The sequence below is a fragment of the Malania oleifera genome, chromosome 7, assembly GCF_029873635.1.
Source record: "Malania oleifera isolate guangnan ecotype guangnan chromosome 7, ASM2987363v1, whole genome shotgun sequence".
Taxonomy (NCBI): domain Eukaryota; kingdom Viridiplantae; phylum Streptophyta; class Magnoliopsida; order Santalales; family Ximeniaceae; genus Malania; species Malania oleifera.
In genome coordinates this window covers 94,890,207-94,908,364 of record NC_080423.1, presented here as the reverse complement: position 1 = coordinate 94,908,364, position 18,158 = coordinate 94,890,207, and positions in this window count along the sequence as shown.

Genomic DNA, 18,158 nt, shown 5'->3' with positions numbered 1-18,158 from the left:
TTTCTGTTTTCCAACGGATATAATTTTTGAAATTCAAATATTTGGAAACTCAAATAAGTTTAATATATGGAAACAAGTCTGAGTATTCTTGGGGAATAAGCAAGAAGGTTTTCTACATCTATAAATACCCCTAAGACATATTGATTTCCACACCAAGATCATTAAGAAATCACATTCTGCTATCATACTCTCTCTCATTCTGAATTTCTGAAAGTGCTTCAAATTGCTCTCATCTTTGCTCGAAATTAAGAGAAGTTTTTGCCGAATCTCTCACTGTGTTTGATCATTGAGCTGCTGATTCTTTCATTGAAAGATACCCACGGTGATAAGTTTCTAAGAGCTTCATTCTGAAATTCATATTTTGAATTTACTGAAGTGCATGAGTGTTTCAAATTTGTACTAATCAGCTCTTTGAGGAGCAAGTTCTTGTACATCTTGTTTTCTATCTTTGTAACAGGATTTGTTGACGATTTGATTATTGAATCGTTGGACCAAACAACGGGAGATTGTTTGGAGAAGGCGGGCTCTAGCCTTACCCAAGGAGTGCTTGTAACTGATTCTGTTTCGGCTAATAAAGGAACGGTAATAGTGAATCCCTTGGCGGTTTGGCCAAGGGAGAGGACGTAGGCTGTGTTGAAGCCGAACCTCGTAAAAATCCCTATGTTCTTCTTTCTCTACTCTACTCTTTATTTTTTTTGGATATAATCTGCGTGGTTGCTTTAAATTTCAATTCTGAATTTTTGGTTATTAAATAGACTGGAAGGTAATTTGTTTTGGATAAATCAGCATTGATTGCGGAATCTGAAAGGGACTACCTTGGTTGATTATCCTTGACCTATTAATCTAAAAGTTTATTTAAAAACTGAACATTGGGAAGAAGAATAATTGTGATACAGGGCTTATACTGAGTGCAGGCAAATTTTCACATATATTGTTACATAAATTGAGAGTTTGATTGTTTCTAAGATTTACAACTTAAAAGAACTAATTCTAAAGGAACATTTAAAAAAAAAAAAACCAATTCACCCCCCCCCCCCTCTTGGGAAGCTATTCCTAATTTCAAATTTACATACCTCGGGTCAGGTTCTTACAACCCCCCCTCCTTATAAAAATTTCATCCTCGAAATTTGCATTCTCTCATTTACCTAATCATCCACATACCCGTACGTATACCCGACTCTTCGAAAAGCCGGAGGCCACCCACATAGTAGCCTCATCCCAAATATATACATACCCTCACTTATGGCAAAGGAATACTGTGGTTACATACGTACACTGTCTCGGGAGCTCACAATACTACAAAACTCTCCCAGAGACTAACCACACAATACTACTACGATAATAGAGTATTATATACATAAATACGTACATACTCATATCGACCCTACTATCAGTACTATTACTCAGAACGACTGTGGATAATTCTGGCGTATTTCCGTCCTTAACTCCCAAAAAGCTTCCTCAACCGCGCGATTTCACCATAGTACCTTCACTAATGGTATCTCCTTAGTATGCAACTTCTTAACTTTATGGTCCAGAATTTGATCGGGTATCTCTTCATACGCCAAAGCATCCCCAATCTCTAAGGACTCATAACTAATCACATGTGATGGATCCGGCACGTACCTCCTTAACATGGATACGTGAAATACATCATGGATCCTCGAGAGCGCTAGGGGTAGTGCAATCCTATAGGTCACCGAACCCACTTGTTCTAGTACCTCGAATGGTCCGATATACCTCGGGCTCAACTTACCCTTCTTCCTGAACCTTATCACTCCTTTCATCGGCGCGATCCTCCGAAATATCTTACCCCCAACCTCGAATTCCAACTCACGACGGTGAACATCCGCGTAACTCTTCTGCCAACCCTGAGCTGATGTAATCCTATCTCTGATCAATCTAACTTTCTCTGAAGCCTATTGTACAAGTTCAGGACCCAATATCTGTCATTCACCGACCTCGTCCCAATACAGAGGAGACCAACACCTCCGACCATACAACTCCTCGAACGGTGCCATCCTAATACTAGCCTAGAAGCTATTGTTATAGGCAAACTCTACCAATGGTAGAAACTGAATCCAACTACCACCAAAGTCTAATACACAAGCCTATAACATGTCCTCCAAGATCTGTATCGTCCTCTATAACTGTCTGTCAGTTTGAGGGTGGAACGTCGTACTGAAAGTAAGCTTCGTCCCCAGTGCTTCCTGTAAAACCTTCTAGAATTGAGAAGTAAACCTCAAGTCTCGATCTGAAACAATGGACATCGGTACACCGTGCATTCGGATTATCTCATACACATACAAATCTACTAGCCTACTCAAAGAGTAGCTAACCTTCATTGGTATAAAGTTAGCAAATTTGGTCAACCTGTCCACAATTACCCAGATGGCATTCTACCAGTGTAGTGCTGGTGGTAGCCCGGTGACAAAGTCCATGGAGATATGCTCCCACTTCCACTCCGGGACACTCAATGGCTGCAATGGCCCTGCCGACCTCTGATGTTCAATCTTTACCTGCAGACATGTCAGACATTGCTCCACAAATCAAGCAATCTCTTGCTTCATGCCACTCCACCAGAAAGATTCGCACAAATCCCGATACATCTTCGTACTACCCGGATTTACCATATACAAAGAACAATGCGCCTTCTCCAAGATCGTCCTCTTTATCCCCTCATCGTTTGGAACACACAATCTGGTCCCAAACCTTAGCATACCTCCCTCAGAGATGTTAAAATTTGCAGCCAACCCTTGCTGCACTTTCTCTACAACCTCGACTAACTCTGCATCATTGGACTGCATGGCTTTAAGCCTCTCAAATAATGTCAGCTGGATCACCAAGCTAGCAATGAAAGCATGATGATTACCATCCACCAACTCCATACCAAGACTTTCCAGATCCCATCTGATATGATGCTAACCTATTACTGCAAATACTAACGCATGCTCTAACTTCCGACTCAACGCATCGGCTACCATGTTAGCCTTTCCCGGGTGATAGCTAATGGTGCAATCGTAGTCCTTAATCAGTTCCAACCACCTTCTCTGCCTCATGTTCAACTCCTTCTGTGTGAAAAAGTATTTGAGGCTCTTGTGGTCCGTGAAGATCTCACACTGTACACCGTACAAGTAGTGTCTCCAAATCTTCAACGCATATACTACCCCCGCCAACTCCAGATCGTGCGTAGGGTAATTCTTCTTGTACTCCTTGAGTTGTCGATAAGCATAAGCAATTACGTTCCCCTGTTGCATCAGCACACATCCTAACCCCTTCAGTGATACATCGCTGTAAATCACAAAACCACCATCCCTAGATGGGATGGTTAAAACCGGAGTAGTGACCAATCGATGTTTCAACTCCTGGAAACTCTGCTCGCACTCATCGGCCCAATCAAATCTCACACCCTTCCTCATCAACTGTTTCAGAAGGCCAGATAACTTAGAGAATCCCTTCATGAACCGCCGGTAATACCCAGCCAGTCTTAGGAAACTCTGAACATTCTGTACTTTATTCGGTGTCACCCAATCAACCACTGCTTCTATCTTACCATGATCAACTGAGATACCACCCTTCGACACGACATAGCCTAGAAACACGACCTGATTCAGCCAGAACTTGCATTTCTTCAGCTTAGCATACAACTTCTTCTCCTGTAAAACCTGAAGTACCAACCTCAGATGGTTTTCATGCTTTTCTGAACTCTTAGAATATACCAGAATATCATTGATGAATACCTCTACAAACTGATCCAGGTATTCATGGAAAACCATGTTCATTAGGTACAAAAATAATGTCAAGGCGTTAGTCAACCCAAATGGCATGACCAGAAACTCGTAGTGACCGTATCTGGTTCGAAAAGCAGTCTTCGCAACATCCTCAGTGCTAGACCTCTCCTGATGATACCCTGATCGTAGATCAATCTTTGAAAAGACCTACATTCTCTGCAACTGGTAAAACAGATCATATATACGAGGCAACAGGTATCATTCTTCATTGTCACCTTGTTGAACTCACGGTAGTCAATGCACATTCGCATCGACCCATCCTTCTTCCTCATGAACAACACCGGAGCTTCCCAGGGCGAAACACTAGGTTGAATAAAGCCCTTGTCCAATAGTTCCTACAACTACTCCTTTAACTCTCTAAGTTCAGCTGGAGCCATTCGGTATAGAGCTTTAGAGATCAGTGCCTTTCCTGGCAGCAACTCAATAGCAAACTCCACCTCACAATCAGGAGGTAAACCGAGTAAGTCTTTCAAGAATACGTTCAAAAATTTGTTAACCACTTGGATATCTTCAAGTTTCACATCATCCCGAGGTGGTTCCTTCACGCAAGCTAGGTACCCCTGCCAACCCTCCAAGAGTAACCTTTTCGCTTGAATATCCAATAGAATCTATAGCGTCGAATGCACACACGATCCCAAAAACTCATATTCCTACTCCCCAGGAGGTTTGAACACGACTACCTTCCTACGACAATCAATGACCGCATAGCTAGAGAAGAAAAAATCCATCCCCAGTATGACGTCAAATCCAGACATGTCGTATACTACTAAGTTCCTCGATAGCAACCTTCCATGAATAATCACTAGGTAGTTTCCCAACACCTTACTACAGATCATTACACTCCCAGTCGGTGTAGCCACAAACAACCACTCATCCATCACTTGGGTTTCAACCCCACACAATTTCACCAAACTAGCAGATATAAACGAATGGGTTGCTCCCGAATCAAATAAAACAATAGCTCTATTCAAAAGCAATAACATGGTACCTATCACCACGTTCCCAGCGTGTTCCGCATCTACTGGAGTAACCCCAAAACGGCGAGCATTCACCATCGTGCCACTTACGGCACTTGGCGCATGGTGCGGAGGATAGATCCCCCTGAGAACTCTGTACCTTGGTATTCTGCCAATAACCTGAATTGTAGTTCTTTTTCTTCTTCCACTATTCCTGTCGAGGACCAGTCTTAGAACCAGAAGATACCGGCCTCTTCCTCTGTTCCTACACCACCTCATCTCCTAAAAGGTCAGTCTCAACTATGGTTGCTTTATCCATCAAAACAGAAAACTCTCGGATCTGCAGCATCCCCACAAGCCTGCGGGTGTTCTTCCTCAGACCTTTCTCGAACCTTCGAGCCTTCTCATACTCGTTCGAGACCAAGTAAGGTGTGAAACGAGATAACTCGATATATCTAGCGGCATATCTCTGCACCACCAAGGTTCCTTGCATCAGGCTCGAGAACTCATCAGCCTTCTCGTCACGACTAGAAGTCAGGAAGTATCTCTCGAAGAATACCTCCTTAAAACGACTCCACATCATACCAGATGGACTAGCTCTCTACTTCTCAAGCAGACTCACAGCCATCCACCATCTTTCCGCTTCCCCTGCCAGCTAAAAGGTAGAATATAAAACCTCATGCTAGTTAGTAGAGTGTAGAACTTCCAATATCTACTTAGTCTTCTACACCCAATTCTCTACTACTATCGGATAGGGTACTCTCGTAAACGTTAGAAGGTGCATGCGGGTGAACCTTTCTACAGTACAACTCGTAGCAGTAGGAGAATGTTCACATCTCCTAACACTCTGCCCGATCTCCCGCATAACCTGCCTTGTCAAACCCCGAGGCATAGAAGGAGAGTCATCACTCGAAGTCCCCTCCGAACCACTATCCAAGTTGTTATCCTTGGGCTCCATTCTGAAAGTAAGATAGGAATCGGTTAGAATTCTTATATCATACACAGTTAACACAATCATCGAAAACTAATCATGTCAACTACTACTCTCACGGGTCCAGGTCTATCTTATCACACCAACACGAATCCATCAATGGTTTGCCATGATTTTACTGAAATCGTCATTCCAGGAAAAATACAAAACACTGCCAACGAGTCCCCATCTAGTACAAGACAACCCTTGAGATACTCTACCCATTTCCCACATCCTATACTCTGGTATGTACAGATAAATATGTCTAACCAAGCCTACAAGACCTAACAACCTGGTTTAACACTGATACCAAGCTATCACGCCCCAAACCCATGGACGGATCCCAAGTGTGAATATAGTAACCTAACTTGTCTCTGTATCAATTAAAACATACATGATACCATACTGAATGAGGGTTTGGCCCCATTGGGTTCACGTACACCCTATACACATTCACATACGTATCCATAATCATCAAATACGCGGCGAAAATGTTCTTTCTATACATACAATATACCATACCAGAGTTTATACATAATTGGAAATATATATCCCAAAGTACAATACACACCCCAGGTGTCTACAAAACTTAACACTGATAACCCAGTTACAAAACTCGTACCTACACAGGTACTAAACGTAGCTAACTGACTCCCTCGCTTTCGGACGCTAGGATGCTAGTTTTAGCTACCCGAAGGACCTGAAAAATATTTGCATATTCAGGGTGAGACACCTCTCAGTAAGGAAGAAAGCAGTTTATATCAGTGTGTGGCATATAAGTGTCATTTCAGCGTAAAACATTACACAATACAATACAATACGATACAATTCAATACATTTCAATACATTTCCAGTATTTTCCACAAATTCGTTCCAGTACATACGATACCGAACATACGGTCAGTGTCGTCACATTCAAGCACCCAATACCCTGCAATAACCCAAGCCTTACAGCGATATCATTGCCAGTACGATGTACCTCACACCCTTTGGTGACCAACCGAAAAAAGATATTTCACACCCTCAGATATAGAGTCGGACACTCTCGCCCACGGTAATTAGCCGAGACATGGTGTTATCGTATGATAATTAGCCGCCACTAGATAATTCAGTGTACGATAATTAGCCGCCACTAGATGATGTACAAAACCTTGAACAATTTTGGAACTCATATCCCTATACCCGTCAGCGTACGGTAATTTGCTGCCACTAGCTGATTTTACAAAACCTGGAACATTTTTACATACAACAGTTCATTCCACACTTATTTGGTATACATTAAATCATATCGTTTTCAGTTCAAGAATACAGTTTAATACAAATATGGGTACGGTCATCTCAATACTACTGTTTTAATACAACATACAATTTTCAAAACAAAATAGAGATGATACCTGAAACCCCCAAATTTTTCCGAAAATGTAACCTGAAAATTTCACATTTTCATCGGATAGATTTTCCCAAATAAGTAACCAAAACATACAAACGATCTTAAACTACAGGTTTACCAATCCCAATTTCAAAAATAAACTGATATAAATAGAATCCCCTTACCTTTTCCCGAATACCAAACTACGAACTCTACAGCTCCAAAACTACGAACCGAGACACCAAAACCTAAACAACCCAGAACAATACTTCCTTACAATTCTTACTACTACACATATTCCGAAATGAAATTGAAATTGGACCCTTACTTCGATTTTGGGTCAAAACTGGAAAATCCTTGAAATGGCTTTTTGATCCACTATTCTCGAAAAGATTCCTCCTCTGATCTACGCAGTAACGTCGGATCTTCGAATCAAGCAACGAACAGCAAAGAATCGAAGAGAGAAGGAGAGTTTTCGTTGGTTTTAGAGAGAGAGAGTTTTAGGTTTCTTAGCATCTAAGCAAATTAATAGGATATTTATAGCCCCTTTGACCTAACCAACCTCGTCGACGAGATGGCGCCTTTGTTGACGAATCATCCATACATTTCGTTGACGAACTAGCTCCTTTGGCAACGAACCCTATTTTGATATTTTATAATGCATTCGGTATCTTTTCGTCGACGAGGCTTTGAATTTTGGCAATGAAGAGTATAAGGACCTTTCTCGACGAGAACAATGGCTTCGTCGATGAAGCCTGCAAAATTTACCTTTTTACCCTTTTCATGTATTCAATTTACATACCTCGGGTCAGGTTCTTACACTTTCTATGATTTTTCTAAAGTAGACAACGATTTCAGAAAAACCACGGCAAACCTTAGATGGTTTCATTTCGAAACTGTGGGACTGGTCCTTAAGTTGAGAATTTGGACGTATATTGGATTTTAGTTTAATTATTGTGTTGAGTAGGTTATGATAATGGAATGCTTAACTCTTTTCTGTCCTATTTTCAAGATGGATCCTAAGGGTAAGGATGTAGGTACTGGAGAAGGAACTTATGACTCGAAGGCATCTAGTGAGGAGGACTTTGATACTTCCATGATGCTGAGGGGTATAGCCCGTCAAGTCAGGGCAGAAATGAGGAAGGTTTGTAACAACCCGAATTTAGAATGGTATTTAAATAATAAAGAGAGGGAAATGGAGATCGGAAACAGAAGGAGGCAAGACTTCGTTGACGAATACAGGGGATTCGTCGACGAACACAGGGGGCTCGTCGACGAGAAAATACCAAGAGGGTTTTTTAGCCGACTGAATTTCGTCAACGAGGGGTGGATTTCGTCGATGAAATTTGTGAAAGACTCGTCGACGAAGGACGGGCTCGTCAACGAATTCCCCTGTTTATAAATATGGAAAATCCAGGAATTTCTTCATTTTTAAGAAATCTCTCTCTCTCTCTCTCTCTCTCTCTCTCTCTCTCTCTCTCTCTCTCTCTCTCTCTCTCTCTCTATGACTCTCTCTCCCTTCTCTCTTCGTTTCCAGCCCCACCAGTCGTCGGATCGATGATCCAAAGCTACCACGACGATCCTAGCGGAGTTCTCTACAAGTCTGCCAAGGCGGATCGTCGGGGAAACGAAGTTTGATTCCATTCCAAATCCAGGGTAAGGCCTTCTACTCAATATTTGGAGTTGTGACAGTTTAGAGAAGTGTTATACACATTGAAATATTAAAGTTTAATACTGGAAGTTTTCGTTTCCAGGGGTATTGATTGGGAACGTTAGGAATCATCCCTAAGTTGAGGTAAGGCTTTTTAAGCCAAATTTGACTTTGTGGCAGTTATAGAAAATGTTATACGCTTAGAAATACTGAAGTTTAATTCTGAAATTTTTCATTTTCAGGGTGTTGAGTTAGGAACCATGCGGGTGCAGGGTAGTTTCATTAGGGGCTTTTCAGGAATCAGGTAAGGGGATAAACTAAGCTAGTTTTGTTTTGAGAAAATGCTTATATATATACTTAGCATTTGATTTGCGGAAAATGTATATATATTTATATATATGTTCTATATTTGCAAAATACTGTGAAAATGATTGTATGATCGAATATGTGAAAATCCGTTTGTATGGCATAAGTATAAAATGTTGTGAAATACTGTTTTCTGGGAATGTAGATGATATGGATTTTTAAGATGAAAAACCGGCGTATGGGCTGAGATTTTTACATGTTTTGCCAGCGTATGGGCCGTGCTATGTGGATGTGATTTGCCAGCGTACGGGCTGTGCTATGTTTTGCCAGCGTACGAGCCATGCTATGTGACTGTGATTTGCCAGCGTACAGGTTGTGCTATGTTTTTCCGGCGTACGGGCCTTGCTATGTGGATGTGATTTGCTAGCGTACGGGCTGTGCTATGTTTTGCCAGCGTACAAGCTGTGCTATGTTTTGCCAGCGTACGGGTTAAGTTATGATAAAATGTGAAATACCAGCGTACGGGCTAATGATTTTCATGATATATGTATATGTGAAAAATGATATGAATGGTTTGATAATTAATGATATGAGTTATCCATGTATCACGATTTCAGTATATGTTATATGATATCAGAACCTGGTTGGCTTGGTTTAGGCTAGCACTTACACGGTACTGTTGATATGTGTCTATGGTCTTCGTGATCATGATATCTATGTTAACGCCACTGTACGGAGTAGTGTGAGATTAGATGGTCGATGTGGTTATTTTCAAGAAGTGTGTTGTTATCGCCCCTGGTGTACGGACCAGTCTGGGTAGACACATCGGACCTACAGACTAGACTATTGACTTGGCAGTGGTCAGCCAACCATTGTCAGACCCCGCCTTCGAGCCACACAACCCAGTCATGTGAGGGTAATACATGACAACAGCCAACTAACCTACCAGGGATGTTTTTATGTTATCATTATTATTATATGAGATGAGAAGTGTTTATGAAAATGCAGTATGTTCTGCCATGTTTTGATATACATATGTTTTCCTAGATTTGATATACAATACTAAATATGATATGTATGGTATATGTAGAACACAGAATACTCATGTTGCCACACACTGGTATTAGTTTATTTCCCTTACTGAGAGGTGTCTCACCCCTAAACTTTACAAATTTTTCAGGAGTCCCAGATAGGAGAGCGGGAAAAGCCCCGCTGACATAGTGTGGTTTATCTGCCCTTTTTGAAGGGTAAGTTTTTGGTAGGGATAGTATGATTTTGTGGGAATTGTCCCTAGATTTCATTTTTGGGATGTATATATGGAAGTACAGTGATTGTAGTAACTCTAGTACATTGTGATGTATAATATGATGGTATGTAAATGATTGTACATTTTCTACTGCGTAGGCTTTTGTTGTATGTTCTGATGTATCCCTGGTACCCACGGGTCCAGGTGGATTGTGACCTACTGAGCTGGAATGTGAGATGTATGGTATTGATTTTATGATGATATTATTATAAAAAAAATTATGTGAAAAATGAGTAGGTCGTGACAGTTTGGTATCAGAGCCTAGGTTGTTAGGTTCTATAGACTTTAGAGTGTAGCAGAAACAATATCAGAGTTTAGGAAATGATTTGAGGTTTTGTTCTACAGTCTAAAGGAAGGACTTCCGTGGTAGTTTTTGTGATTTTCCTGAGGTAACGATTTCAGGAAAACCATAGTAAGCTATTGTCGGGTTGTGTTCCTAGAATGTAGGAGTGGGGATTAGAAATGAGTTGGAAATGTTGTGATAAGTGGTGAGGATAGGAGGGTAAAATATAAGGGTAGGATTTCTGAGTTGCGTCTATTGTTTTCAGGATGGATCTAGAAGGAAATAGTGCACATGCCGGTGGCAGTGATGGAGCAGGACCATCAAGTGCAGCTGGGACCGACTCTGACGCGGTATTACGTAGCGTGGCTCAGCAGGTTATGGCTGAGATCACTAGAAGCTCGAGTGAGAAGAGTGGTCCATCTGCAGGCCATGGGTGCACTATAGAGAAGTTTACGAAGATGAATCCTCTAGCGTTCTCAGGCGGAGTTGATCCTATAGCCGCTGAGAACTGGATGCAGGAGATTGAGAAGATCTTGGCTCTACTACAGTGTACTGAGGAATAGAGGGTCCTCTTTGCCACCTATACACTAACAGGAGAGGCTGAGAGGTGGTGGACTGCGGTGAGACTATTGGAGCATTATAGGGTGACTCCGATAACCATGACATTGGACCAGTTTAAAGACTTATTCTTTGATAAATACTTTCCAGCTACCGTTAGGGAAGCTAAGGTAAAAGAGTTCCTAAGTCTAAAGTAGGGACATCTGTCCGTCCAGCAGTATGTAGCACGATTCATCGAGCTCTTTCGTTTCGCTCTGTATATTGTTCCTGATGAGGTAAGGAAGGCGAGACAGTTTGAGAGAGGCTTGAGGCGGAGTATATTCAAGCAGGTAGTGGTGCTGCGGATCCAGGACTTTGTTGAGTTAGTCGACAGGGCGGCTTTGGCAGAAATTGGTGAGCGTCTTAATGTAGAGGAGCAGGGACAGAAGAACAGATCTGCATCTACCGGCTACCAGCAGGGTCATAGACCAGGCCAGTGGAGGAGAGGAAATCTTGGCAGAGGGCGGAGACATGAGATAGGAGGACGTGAGGTGCAGATAGGGCAGGGTCCTCCAGTTTGTCAAACTTGTGGTAGGAGGCACTGGGGGGAGTGCCGAGCTAGTGGTGTAGTATGCTATCGTTGTGGTAGACCGGGGCATTTGGTGCGAGACTGTCCTACCCCACCAGATGCAGTTCTGATGTGCTATCGCTGTGGTAAATCGGGGCATATGGTACAAGACTGCCCTACCCCATTCTGGCCAAGTACTTCCATTATTTCTTCAATTTCCTAAACCCAGTTCTCTATAGTCACTAGATCAGGCCCTCCCTTAAAAGTCGAAGGGTTCGACCTCATGAACTCTTTTATGCTACTGCCCTGATCTACAATGGGACAATTCTGCTCTTTAGGCTCCTTCCTCATTTCTGCCCTAACTTGACGGGATATACCCCGCAACATCATAGAGGTATCAATTTCCTCTTCACTGAAAGTCACCGAATCATGCCTTCCTTCTGCCTCTACGTCCTCATCTCTAGGATCCATCCTGAAAATATAACAGGAAAGAGATAAGAATTCCATATCATAACCCCAACAACTCAATTATATATAATTTTAAATCCAATATACATCCAAGTTCTCCATATAAGGACTAGTCTCACAGCTCAAAAATGAAATCATCTAAAGTTTACCGTGGCTTTTCTGAGGCCGTCGACTACTTCAAAAAAATCACAGGAAATCGTCGACGCCTTTAAACTACAAAACAAAATCCTATACTTCTCAAAACCTAACCTATCCATCTAGTATCCTTATCCTAAATAATTCCTATACTCTGGTATAAATCATCCCTAAGTCTACAAAATCCCAAAACCTATGCTCTGATACCAAAATGTAACTCCCCAACCCTCTAAGTGGGCCCGGAATGCTACTAATCCATTCATTTACCTACTAACAGACATTCTAATATCATTTGTGCAGCGGAAAACATAAATATAATCTTCATACAATATAATGTCAGATTTTTCTACTTCTATCTACATTCTATAATAATCCATTCAACCATCTACATCCATATATATACATATCTCCAAAAACATAATCACCACTTCCAGTATTCACAACCATCCATTTCTTAGAAGATTTAAAACATAAAACATAAATGATAAAATATAAACTTTATACATCCCAAAATATCATCAATTTTATACCATTTTTCCTTTATATAACCAAAAATGCTATAATAATTCCAAATTCTCTAAGCTCGATCTCGTGGAGGTCTTGAAAAAGATAAATTTGTATTCGGGTGAGACTCATCTCATTAAGGGAAGAAATAATATATTAAAATAGTGTTTGGCTAACATGAGGTTATAATCAACATAATATTTAACATTTGCAGATCTTAACATGATTACTGAAATGATTTTCTAAACCTAATCAATCACATGTAAGATATTTTACCCACGAGAAAAAAAACTAAAGATAAGAATGATTACCCACCCATACAAGTAGCACCCCTCTACTCTAATACTTTAGGCAACCCGAAGGTCACAACTAAAGCATATCAGGGCACTCACCTTACTCAGTAAGCCCTCAGGTGAAGAAGTAATCTCGTACTCACACAGTTCATACAAAAGTTTACCAACTAAGACTCCCAAGAATAGGGAAATCTACCCGCCCATACAAGTAGTTTCCCCGTGCCCTAGTACGTTATGCAGCCTACTGCTACACCTGATACTAACTAGGGCACTCGCCTTTCTCAGCAAGCCCTTGGGCAAAGAGTTTACCTCGCCTAAACATAACATGTTCTACAAGCACAAATAATGATACTACCATAATACATTATTCTATCTGTCATTTATCCTACCTTTCACAACTGTTCACATTTTCATCTTTTACATTTCATTTCATTTCACTTTACGTGACTTTTCTCATTTCACATTGTTCACATTTCACATTTCATATTTCATTTCCATTTCATTCTCATTCTCATTTCATAATATATCCAGCATCTTTCAGTTGTTTTTGTGTTAGTCCCAGCATCTTTTAATTGTTTTTGTCTTAGTCCACATAGAAATGAGCTAGTCTACTACCCAATATCTTTCAACTGTTTTTGTGTTTGTCCCAACATATTTCAGCTGTTTTTGGTTCCATGGTTGCATTAACACTCACATGCAGCATATTTCATATAATGTTTTCATTTCAATTCATTTCCTGTATATCCTGCATCTCATACATATACCATACTTCCACACAAAATTCTATTTTACTCTTGCGACACTATTCAGCAGTAATATTCATATATATATATATATATATATATCCTATAAAATATGCCAACCAACATTTAACATTCATATACTAAAAATATACTTTTCATTTCTTACATAATTATTCTGAAAATATCTTTCACTTTCATCAGTTCATTTTCACACATACATATCTAATAAAACAGCCCTAGGCTCAGAAAACATAATTTAAACGGTTGACATTTTAAACCCATACAAATACATATACACATATTTATTCATAACATATTTCATTTTCCAGTTAATTCATAAAAATCTGATTTAATATATATTTCCCCTTACCTACTTTCTTGAACTACGCCAATAGGAATCCCCAGAAGATGTCTGTGACGCTCACCCAAACCCTAGTTCAAAAATCCTAGTATAATTAAATAAACCCCAAATAAACTACTATTTCTACATTTTCTCAACTTATAAACCTTAAATAAACCTTTTAAACCCCAAAACTGGGATTCCTAACCCTTACCTCAACTTAGGAGCGTTTTCCGAAAAACCCAATTTAGAAAACTGCTCTGCTAGATGTGTAGAAAATCTTCCCTAGAACACCATAGCGGTCTCCGATCGTTGATTTGAGCTGAATATAGGTCGGAAGAGGGCGTCTAGAGATAGAAACAAACAGAGGAAAATTTTTTTCCTTCACCAAGAAGCTTCCTTGGACCTTTTATACTCGATTTTGCCACATGGCCTCGTCGACGAGTCATAAAAGGGACCTCGCCGACTAGGAGATTCATTCGTTGACGAGTCTTAAAATCTGAAATTTGCCCATTCGAGATCTTCTCGTCGATGAGGAACTGAACTTTGTCGACGATTTTTAATTGAACACTCGTCGACGAGGACATGAAACTCGTTGATGAGGTCTACTGTTCCCATTTTACAAAATTTTCCCTTTTCTCCTTTATTCCTTATTTATCCATTCCAACTATTATTTTCCTAATTACTTAATCATTAAAAATTTTTGGGTCGTTACACTTACTGAGTAAGTTAACTTTCCTGATGAGTATCAGTTGTAGCCATACCTGGTTGCACAAGGTATCAGAGCAGAGGGGTGCTACTTGTATGGGCGGGTAATCACCCCAATCCTTGGGAAACTCTCGTTAATAAAATATGTTGCATGTGTGTGAGTAGGGAAAGAGAATAATTTCATAATTGTGGATTAATTTGTAAATGATGATTATATTTTGTACACAAACCTCATGATAGCCACACACTGGTATTAATCTATTCCGTCTTACTGAGATGTGTCTCACCCGATATGAATTTCATCTTTTTCAGGACCTCCGCGTGATCGAACTCAATAAGCTCGGGACTGGCGTAGCATTTTTGTGAGAGAGAGAGAGGGTATAGACTTTTGATGTATTTTTTTCTTTAGGCTTCATTTAAGTTTTCTGAGATGTATATATTTGTAAATACTGGATGTTGGAGATTACTATTTTGGGATGTATATATAGAACTCTGGTATGTTATAAGGGATGTTAGTTTATTTTTCCGCTGCGTAATTGATGTTATAGTATCAAATACAGGTAAATGGAACACATGGCACTCAGGCCCCACTTGACGGGTTTGGGGCATCACAAGATGGTATCAGAGCAATAGGTCTTAGGTTCTGCAGACTTAGGGATGATTAATACCAGAGTATAGGAACAGATCACAATGAAGATTGGAAATGGGTAGGTTAGGTGTTAAGAATTATAGGATTTTTTCTTGTAGCCTTGAGGCGGAAGTACGTCGACGACAATCTGTGATTTTTCTGAAGCAGTCAAAGGTTTTAGAAAAACCATGGCAAACCTTAGATGATTTCGTTTCTGAGTTGTGGGATTGGACCTTAAGTTGAGAATTTGGACATATATTGGATTTTAGTTTAATGATTGTGTTGAGTAGGTTATGATAATGGAATGCTTAACTCTTTTCTATCCTATTTTCAGAATGGATCCTAGGGGTAAGGATGTAGGTATTGGATAAAAAACTTATGAGTCGAAGGCATCTAGTGAGGAGGACTTTGATACTTCCATGATACTGAGGGGTATAGCCCGTCAGGTCAAGGCAGAAATGAGGAAGGATCTTAGATAGCAGAACTGCCCATCGGTAGACCAGGGTTGTAGCATCAAGGAGTTCATGAGATTGAACCCTTCGAGTGTTGTGGAAGGACCTGATCCAATGGCTGTAGAGAACTAGTTCAGGAAATTAAGGAGATAATGGAAGTACTCGGCTGCACAAATGAGCAGAAGGTATGTTACGTCGCGTTTAAGATGACAGGTGCTGCGAAACGTAGGACGCTTTCGATGAAACTACTAGAGGGATAGAGGTTAGTGAAAGTGGCACTGACTTGGGAACGATTCAAGGAGCTTTTCTTTGACAGGTATTTTCCCTTGTCTTTTAGGAAAGAAAAGGTTGAGGAGTTTACCAATCTGACCCAGGGAAATATTACTGTGGGGGAGTATGCAGCGAAATTTGTGGAGTTGTCTCGCTTCACACCATTTATGATCCCGAATGAGGTAAGAAAGGCCAGAATGTTCGAAAAAAGTTTGAGATGAAAGATCTATGAGCTTGTAGTGGGGTTCCAGGTCCCGAACTTCTCAGAATTGGTGGATAAGGCTTCGGTACTAGAGAATAGCTTACAGGGCAATACAGAGCTGTCAGAGCAGATAAAGAGACCTGCACCTCCCAATTTTCAAGCTGAGGCTAGTCAGGGAACGTGGAAGAGAGAAAGGGATACTGCGGGCCCGAGACAGGGGATGAGAGATCGAGGTTGTCCTTGTTATCAAGATGATTCATGTTGACCCTATGGGTCATACCCTGTTTTGATTATGACAAATACTCAGGTACTTAATGTCTGCCGAGTTGATGTGCAGATTTATCTTGGCAATATTATATGAAGGCACTCAGAGATCCGGAGGAAAATGAAGACCCTAAAGACCCTTACTATAATTTGTTTGTTGTAATTTCTATTTGGGTCTGTAATCTTAATTAAGAAAAGGTATGTAATAATCTGCATTTCATGCATGTAGAAACTACAAGCTCAAAGACCTTAGAACGACTCTAGGTCCCTATCTTCCTAAATTTAATCATCATATGAATAGGGTTTATATACAAAGAGATTGGAACATAAATGTTTGGTTGACCAAACTTTCACAGTATAATATCTCTCGGTCGACTGAACCAGTGTCAGGTCAACAATTTGACCACTGTCCAGTCGACCAAACTTGTCTAGTTCATTTTTACCCAGTCAACCAAACTCCCTAGAAGTCAACACTTTAACCATCTGGTCGACCGTGCCAAAATTGCATACCAACCACCTGGTCAACCGAGTTCCCACGTGTGAGAACTCAACTGTCCAGTCAATCGAACTATTTAATTCAAAAACTTCTGGTCGACCAAATTACGCAAAAAGGAAAAATTACCCTTGGACTTGTAAGTCTGGTCGACCAAACTTCAAGCAACTCAGTCAACCGAACTTACTTCGGTCGACCGGTGCTCTCGGGTTGGACATGATTTTTTACCGCATTTAACTTTTTTAAATAGGGTTAATTATTCCTAAATGTTTTAAAACAATCCTAATAATACCCTTAATGTTCCAAACGGTCATAATTCTTCTCATGTCTATATATACCCCTTCATTTGCAAAAATTAGATAGAGATTAACCAAAATAATTAGCCAAAATATTCTCTATCTCAAAATCTTATTTTTCCCAAAATACTTTCAAATAGTTATTCCCTTGATACATCTTGATATTGTGAGAGTTTATTGAGTGTTCTTGTGTTTATTAGATATTGCTAATACTCCCATTGTTCTTGTTTGATTGATTAATTTTAGGGGAGTTTAGTTAAGTTTATCCCACTAATTTGAATATTATAAATCTTGTGTTGGGATAAACTAGCAAGCTTAGGATATTTGCATTGTCATTGCAAGTGTCTCATAGCTTTGATTTTGTTGTGCAAAATATTTTCTACAAGCTAAAATATTTTTCAAACTACTTGCGTACTTATTTCATTGAAGGAAATATTTTGAGTTAGTTTGAATACTTGATTAACATCTTTGAAACCCTGATTTGCTATTGAGATTTTATTTAGCTTGTTTCAAAGATACAACTTATTTAGAACACTCGTATGCTTGACTGAGTATAATTATTATATTGAGTGTAGATTACACACATACACCACTGAGCTTACAGATCCTACATGTTTGGTGTGAA